The sequence below is a fragment of the Oryctolagus cuniculus genome, chromosome 5 (assembly GCF_051225735.1).
Source record: "Oryctolagus cuniculus isolate XC-2025 breed Fujian yellow rabbit chromosome 5, ASM5122573v1, whole genome shotgun sequence".
Taxonomy (NCBI): Eukaryota; Metazoa; Chordata; class Mammalia; order Lagomorpha; family Leporidae; genus Oryctolagus; species Oryctolagus cuniculus.
Window position 1 is genome coordinate 126,013,300 of NC_142871.1, and position 8,684 is coordinate 126,021,983.

An 8,684-nucleotide genomic window follows, 5' to 3' on the forward strand; every position below is an offset into this window, starting at 1 on the left:
ATGGAGACAACTCGATGGAGAAAGGGCAGTCTTTACAACGAATAGTGTTGGAAGGGGCCAGTGCTGTGGCCTAGTGAGTAAAGCAACCACCTGCAGTGCTGGCATCCCATATGGGTGCTGGTTCGAGTCCCAGCTGCTCCACTTCTGATCCAGCTCTCCGCTATGGCCTGGGAAAGCAGTAGAAGATGGCCCAAGTCCCTGGGCCCCTGTACCCGCGTGGGAGACCCAGAAGAAGCTCCTGGCTCCTGGCTTCGGATTGGCATAGCTCTAGCCATTGTGGCCATCTAGGGAGTGAACTAGCAGATGAAAGAACTCTCTATCTCTCTGCCTCTGCCTCTCTGTAACTCTGACTTTCAAGTAAAACAAAATCTTTAAAACAAATGGTGTTGGAATAACTGGTCATCCATTAGCAAAAAGATGAGCATCAATAACGTTTTTAAACGTTTATTTGAAAGGCTGACACGGAAAGAGAAATTGCCCACACTGGTTCACGCCCCAAGAGCCCCTAACAGCCAGGGCTGCGCCAGGCTGAAGCCAGGAGATCAGAATTCCATCTGGGTCTCCCCCTTGGGTGGCAGGGACCCAAGTACTTGAGCTAGCACCTGCTGTCCCCCAGGGTGTGCATGCGCAGGAAACTAGGATCAGCAGTGGAGCAGAGGTTCAACCTAGACACCTGGATACGGGATGCAGGCAGCCCAAGCAGCGTCTTAACCACTGCACCAAGCACCCGAACACCTGCCTCCCTCCTCCCCGGTGAATCTGGACCTAAAGACAAAGATGAACCCCAACGGTATCATGGATCACAACGGAACACGGTGAGACCGTCAGAAGGCGGCACTTGTGCAAATCCTCTCGACCTGAGGTTGGAGGAAGCGCTTCATAAATGATACTCAAAGCGTGATCCATGAGAGGAAAAACTGGCAAGTTGAACTTCATCAACATTTAAAAAAACTTTTACTCTGTCAAAGAGAGATACAGTCAAGGGGATGGAAACACAAGACACAGACTGGGAAAAAATATTTGTGAAGTACGTAGCTGAAATAGAACTCTCAAAACTCGATAGCGAGCAAACCAGCCATTCCGTGCTTTCAAGTCAACTCATTTGATATACTTGAATTCATTTGATACTTTTCTACTTATTAAATAAGGAGGAAAGGACTTTGATAGGTTTTATTAAAGAGAAGAGAAGGACGACAGCACGTGAAAGACACCCACACTTTCACCTGCTGGGGTTTGAATGAGGCTTGTCCCCACCCAAACCTACTGAGGCTTGGTCCTCAGTTGGGAGGCGGGGCCTAGTGGGCGGGGTTTGGGTCGTGGGGGTGGAGACCTTGTGAATGTATCCATGTTGAAGCAATGCGTTAGCGTAGTTTTTTCATCAGACACATTTTCTATAAACTTTTAGAAGACCTCTTACACATATGGATTTAACCTTTTTTTTGCGGCATTTCCCACGCACACTTTGACACGCCCCCGTCTTTGGGGAGGTCGGCCCCTTTTGTCTCTTCTGAATCCACCTGCTCACCTTTCGCTTTCTTCAGTCCTGTTTCCATGCCATGTGAGGCCCTCGCCAGATGGGGCTGCTTGGTCTTGAACTTGCCAGCTTCCAGAACCGAGAGCTAAACGAACCTCTTTTCTTTATGAATGACTCAGTCCCTGAGTTCTAGCAACAGAAAACAGACTGGGACATTACCCTTCAGGAAAACGCAATAGAGGGTCCAGTGCTGTGGTGTAGCGGGTGAAGCCAGCGCCTACAGTGTCAGCATCCTACATGGGCACTGGTTCAAGTTCCGGCTGCTCCACTTCCTATCCAGTTCTCTGCTGATGCACCTGGGAAAAGCAGTTGAAGATGGCCCAAGTCTTTGGGCTCCTGCAACCACATGGGAGACCCAGATGAAGCTCCTGGCTCCTGGCTTCAGTCTTGCCCTGCTTCCATGGCTGTTCCCATCATTTGAGGAGTGAACCAGCAGACAGAAGACCTCTCTCTCTCTCTCTCTCTCTCTCTCCCTCTCTCTCTCCTTCCCTCCCTCTATAACTCTGCCTTTCAAACAAGTAAAATAAATCTTTTTCTTAAAAACGAAAGAAAATGCAATTGAATCCATGACGAGGAATTACTACACGCTTATGAGAATAGGAATGATTAAAAAGTCCTGCCAGAACCGAGGGCTGGCGGGAACACAGAGAAACTGGAACCCTTACCCGCTGCGGGCGAGAGCAAACGAGGGTATAGTTGCCTTGAAGCATGGCGTGTCAGCTTCCAGTAAGTTAAGCATGCACTTCCTCCGTAACCCAGTGTAATCTCCGTCCTATGCATCCCCCCTGGAGAGATGAAAACCTTTCTTCGCAGGCAAACCTGGGAAGAATGCTCCCGCCTTTGTTTGTAAGAGCCAAGCGCCCTTCCACGCACGAATGGTTAAACAAAGTGTGCTACCCTCAAACAATGGAATACTACTGAACAGTAAAAAAAGAACAGTACTGATGCGTGCAGCAACTTGGACAAGTCTCAAAGACTTTTACCCTAAATGACAGAAGCCATTGGAAAGGTTACACACTGTGTAATTTCATTTGCTCGACAGTCTTGCAAAGACAAAACCATAGCGATGAAAACATCTTGGTGGTTGCCAGGGTTATGGGTGGGGTGAGGGTGTAACCAGGAGGGAGTTTTCGGAGATGATGGAATTAATTGTTCTGCACACTCATGGTGGCAGCGATTACTCGAACCCACACGCATATTACAATTCATAGGGCCTCTTCACCGGGAGCACAAAAGATATTTTACTGTGTGATAATTTTGAAAAGTAAAGCACGTCGAGAGAGAGCTTTAAGAGAGAGACGCTTGGCTCTCGAACAGACTCATATTTCAGAATGGTTATTACTGTACTGTGCAGAAGTGAGTGCAGTGCCTAGGACCTAATAAATGCTCAGTAAATAAACAGTAGCAACGAGGAGCCCAGTGAATTATGAACCCGGCGAGGCCAGGAAGTGATGTCGCCAAGGAACCAAGCGCCTGCCTGTCCCGGGAAGTGGATTCCCATAGGCAAGGCTGGGAGCCAGAAGATGCTCCCAGCCAGACGGGAGCCGGGAGTGCGCCAGGGGGAGAGGGGTGGCCTGCAGGGCAGGCTCGGGACCCTCCTCCCTCAGCAGATCTTGCTTGGAGCTGCCCTCCGTCTTCAGATGGGAGGGAGGAAGTGGCAGGCCCGGGGCAGCTCCTGCTACCTCCTGCTCACCTCCCAGGTGGCCTAGAGCCCATGACCTACTTTTTCTACCTGTGTGCAGGTGAGTTCCCTGCCCACAGCTAATTTTATCCCACTGGGATTCCCAGCCATGCTTACCAGGCGGGCCGGTGGCCAAGCTGGATTATGGAGCTGGGGTTCCTGCTCCACGGGGGACCCTGCGGACCTCCTCTCGGCCCCCACCCCAGCCCCTCAGCTGCTCCAGCCCGGGGGAGACGTCCTCAGGTTCTCTCCTGCTGCTAAACCTACAGGGCTCGCACTGCCTACAGCATAAAGTCCAAACTCCCTGACCTGGATCCCAGCCTCCCTTTGGCCTCCGGTCCGTCCATACATCATGGCCCGCCCCAAGAGCCAGCCAGCCCAGGCTCCTTGCCAGATGCTGACAAGGCCTCAATTTCCTGCTTCTGCGCTTGCTTTCTGGAATGTTCTTTCCCTTTCTATCTCCACTGGAAGGAAAGGAAATGAACCCACCCAGCACGGCCGCCACCTCCTTCAAGGAGCCCTCCCTGATTCCCCAGCTGGCACGGACAGTGCCGTCTCCTAGAGAAGTGATGTTGGGGAGCACACTGCTCCCTCTGCCTCGGGGGGTGTCCCCCGGAGCAGTCTCTCTCCCGCACCTTGAGGCCGGCCCGGAATGTGTGAGCACCATGGCGGAGGTGTGCTGCCTCTTCTCTGGGCTGCTGGTCCTCTCTGGGGCAGGGCGGGGGCTCTGCTGGCTTCAGTCTGCCAAGCTCTCTGCCTCACAGATCAGCGAGCCCTTGGTGGGGCCCACTGTGGGCTCAGCACTTTTCTGAGTGCTTTGGCCGTGGGGGCGCCTGCACAGGCAGGTTGAAAGCTTGATAGCTTGCACTTGTTGGGGGGATGTCTGGGGTCCCCCACAGCTGCTCTTCCAACCCTGGAACCACTGCCCAGCTGCATCTTCTTCCTGGAGAACTATCCCCTCTGCACGGCCCCTCTTCCAAGTCCACCTCACTCTGCAGCCTGACTGTGGTCCCTGCCGCCTGACAGTGGTCCCCACCCTCTGCAGCCCCCCACCAGTACCCCTGGGCACCAAATCCCATGGGGAGGGTTGAGCTCTTATCTTCTTTTTTTTAAAGATTTATTTTGAAAGTCAGAGTTACACAGAGAGAGGAGAGGCAGAGAGAGAGAGAGAGAGAGAGGTCTTCCATCTGCTGGTTCATTCCCTAGATGGTGGCCACAACAGCCAGAGCTGCGCCGATCCGAAGCCAGGTTCCAGGAGCTTCTTCCAGGTCTCCCACGCAGGTGCAGGGCCCAAGGATTGGGCCATCTTCCACAGCTTTCCCAGCCACAGCAGAGAGAGGGAAGTGGAGCAGCTGGGACTCGAGCCAGCGCCCATATGGGATGCCGGCACTGCAGGTGGCGGCTTTACCTGCTATGCAACAGCACCGGCCCTGAGCTCTTACCTCCTTCCCTGTACTGACCTCCCACATTCCCAGGACACCCCACCCTCCCAGGGCTCCTGCTCCACCTCCTTAAAGACTCCCCAGGCCCTGCTGGTCCCCGGGAGGCCAACAGTCCTCAGGACACGCTGGGGTTGCTCCTCTTCCCCTTGAACCTGCTCAAGGCGCCTCTGGCTGCCTCCAAATCCATCCTACTACCTTGCGCTTTCTTTCCTGAGCCCTGGAAAGGAAAGAACTTTCCATGAGGTTCTCATGCCCCCCATCCCCAAACTTGTCATGATGGCAGTCCAACTCATCACCTGCTCTGAGTCACTCCACATCCTGACCCCAGCCAGCAGCACCCCAACCACCTGCATCGCATTCTGGAACCTTCCGCCTCTCCTTGTTCGCTTTGCTTCCTCGGCACTGCAGGCCAGGCCTCCTTTTCCTCAGTGGCTGTCATTGTGTCCTGCTCCCGTCTCCTGCCTTTGCTGTTCCCATTCATTCTCGAGGCAGCAGCCCCAGTGAGCTCTGGGAGGCCAAACACCTGCCCAGGTCTGCCTGAGCATCTGTCTGCAGGATAAAGTTCGAGTGTTGGCGGCAGGAGGCCAGGGGTGAGCAGCGGAGGGGAAGCTGGCCTGCTGGGTGTTCCCCTGCTGGCTTCCCCCTTGTGGGACCTTGGCTTTGGCCTTTGTAAGGCGCGGCTTCCTCCCAGGGCAGTTGTGAGATCCACAGGAGCTAACAGAAGGGTGCCGGCCTGCAGGGAGCGCTCAGTCTGCGTGGGCATTGCTGCCTCTGCTCTCTTCCCACGTGTTGAAGCAACCAAAGTTCGATGCCTCTGAGCCTCTGCCGGCGCTCTGCTCTCTGCATGGTGCGCCTTCCTCCTACCTGCCCACCCAGCCCAGGGCTTTTCCTGCTTCAATGAGCTCCGCGTCGTCTGGCACAGAGCTGCCACCCTGATGTCCCTCCCAGGGCTCCGGCTGCTGTTGGTTCCAGCATCTAGGGTCACTGACCTTGTGTCAGGGCCTAAGGGACGGGGGTGTGCCTGGGACAGGGGTGGCCTCCAGCAGGAGGCCCTGGGGTCTCCAGGCACCTGCTCTGGGGACTTGGGTCCCCTTGTAGGAGAAGAGGTGCCCTCTCCCTGATGTCGCTGAGACTGCCAGCACCGTAAGCAGCTCCAGGGAGCTCTCCCAGACCCAACCCCCGTTCCCTCCCTTCAGGCCAGGTAGCAATCACTAAAGTGGCTGATGTGGCAGGTGCATACGTGGGCATGGATGACCAGGACGTTCCAAAGAGACAGCTTGCCTGGGGCATGGCCGGGAGGAAGGCAGCTGGGGGATGAGAGGGATGCACGTGATGACCCTCAGCGATGACCCTGTCCTCCCTGGTGGATCCGCAGGACAGGACGGTGGCCACTGGCCCCAGGTGGTTATTCGCATGGAAATGAAGTCAAAGTGAAATCGGGTCCCTGGGCGGCATGCATCACAGGTGGAGAGCCGCACAGGGCTGCCGCTGTCTCCCTCCCCCACCAGGGCGGATGTGGATCGCTTGGTCTTCCCAGAGTGTCCAGCTCAGGGTCGCCCTTGTGCCAAAGCCTGCGCTGCCACCACTGAGCACGGGCCATGCTGGACGCCCCTGGACCTCAGCTGCCCCAGCCCTGAGTGCCTAGCACAGTGGTGATCAAGAAGAGCTTCCAGTAGCACCTGGGACATGGGAAAGGGGGACAGAGAGAGAGAGAGAGAGAGAGAGAGAGAGAGAGAGCAAGCTTCCATGTGCTGGTTCACTCCCCAAAAGGCCTCACCGGCCAGGCCACTCTGAGAACTCCATCCTGGCCTCCCACATGGGCGGCAGGGGCGTCCTTGGCTGCCTTCGCAGGTGCATTTGCAGGGAGCTGGACTGGAAGTGGAGACGCTGGGTCTTGAACCAGCCTCTGATACGGGATGCCAGTATCACAAGCAGTTCTTAACTTGCTGTGCCATGATGCCAGCCCCTCGGAAAAAGGCTTCTAAGTCGGCTGAGATAGAGAGGCCTAGCCTATACCAAGGGATTAGAAATAAGAGGATGGAGTAGGTGCTGAGCTTAGTGGGTAAGATTGCCATGTTCCACATGGGGTTTGACCCCTGCCTCCTGATCTGGCTTCCTGCTAATGCAGACTCCGGGAGGCAGCAGTGATGGTGGGCTTTGTCACTCACAGGGGACATCTGGGTGGCGTTCTGAGCTCCTGGCTTTTGGTCCTGGCCCAGGTCTGGAAGTAGTGGGCATTTGGGGGAGTGAACCAGCAGATAGAAGCACTCTCTCTGCTTCTCAAATAAACTTTTTAAATTCACTCTTTTGCAGAGAATACAAAATTCAAGCCTGGCCATCCCTAGGTGTCTATGGGGGATGGGTCCCTGGCCCCCAGGGACACCAAACCCTCCAATGCTCGTCTCCTACAAGATGACATAACGCAGTCAGCTTTCATAAGCCTCTCATATACTTAGGCCATCTCTAGGTGCTTCTAATACTTTGCACAATGCAAATGCTACGTAGCCAGTTGTTAGACCGTACTGCTCGGGGAATAAGGGGACCATACGGGCAGATCCTGCAGATCCACAGGGCCGAGTGTATACAAGGAAGGCCACTTTGCTGTCTCTGTCACCCATGTCGCCCTGCCATTGCCTCGTCTGCTGGGATGGAACCCTCCCCCACCCCTGCAGCAGAGGGAAAGCAGTGTGCAAGGCCAGCCAGGTGCGAGAAAAGAACCCAGGCCAGGGCCCGAAGCGGGTGGGGATCATGGCTCCCGATTTCCTTCAGCATGAGCCATGGCCACGCCTCCCCTGGTGATACCCGCCATCGCTCAATCCTCCCGCCTTTAGCAAGTGCTTGCCCACGTCTGCCCAGATGCTGGGTGACCCTGATGTCTAAGGCTGTCCCCATGGAGATCCCGCAGGTGCTGAGGGGGTGGGGGAGGGAGGGAAGGGGCTTGCATGGGATCTGGTCCTGGAAACCCCGCCCACTTGGGCCCAGCCCCAGGTGGAAAGCCCGTTTCTCCTTAGGCTTCCAGATCCACCCTGCAGAGAGGGGACCCGCGTCCTTGCCGTTCCTTTCCTGCCTCCTGGCACAGGGGGCCCCAGAGTCACTCAAGGTGGGCTCAGTGCCAGCCCCGCCAAGAAGGCACAGCCCAAGCCTGGCAATCCGTGGAAGTTTGGGATTCCCGTGATACACTGCCCATTGTGCAGATGGAGAAAGTGAGTCCAAGGGCAGAGAGGAGGCTTTCCCTAAGCACACAGCCAGGAGAGCCGAGAGCTTCTGGTGTCCCTGCAATCCTGTCTCCAGTCTGAAGGGGCTTGCAGCACAGGTGGAGGGGCAGCAAGCCGCCTGCCGGTCCTGGGTGAGCCCACAGCCAGCAGCTGCCTCCTCAACTCCTGAACGTCCAGCGTGCAGTTGGAGAGAGAAGTTGGAGAAAGACCTTGCTGCGGGAGGAAGTGAGAAGCAGTGTGGAATCCACTTTCCTGAGGCTGTTTTAACCAACAGATTAGGCTGCCTCGTCCAGTGGTGCAGGTTGTCTACTGTACAAGGGGCAAGGAGAAGGATGAAATTCCTCTGATTCAAGCCGACGTTCTCAGAGGGTGTGGGTGGGGGTGGATGCTGTAGACCAGCCAGGCTGGGGCCACACGGTGACCAGGCCTCGCCTGAGAGAGAAGTGTGCTGTCCTGGTCCCCACGCTTGCCTCCAGCTGTGTCCGCCCCTCTGCCTCGCCCCCCTGCCCACCCTGGCTGTGTCCTGTGATTGAAATCTCCCTGCTGGTCTTCCCGCCTTTAATTCAATCAGGAATCACAAGCCCTTTTAATTTAGGGAATAAAAGACCCGCAGCTCCTGACTGACGGCACTGCCAGCACGGGCAGGCTGGCCCGGGGAGGGGGCACGGGCCTGTGACCTCGGGAGGCCTCTCTAGGGCTTGGGACGCTCCCCTAGGCCTGGGGAACAAAGCGGGGCCCTCCACCTCGGGACCCCCAGCAGAGGAGGGGCCAAGGTCGTGCGGGTGGGGAGTGGCTGCCCACTGGCCCAGAGA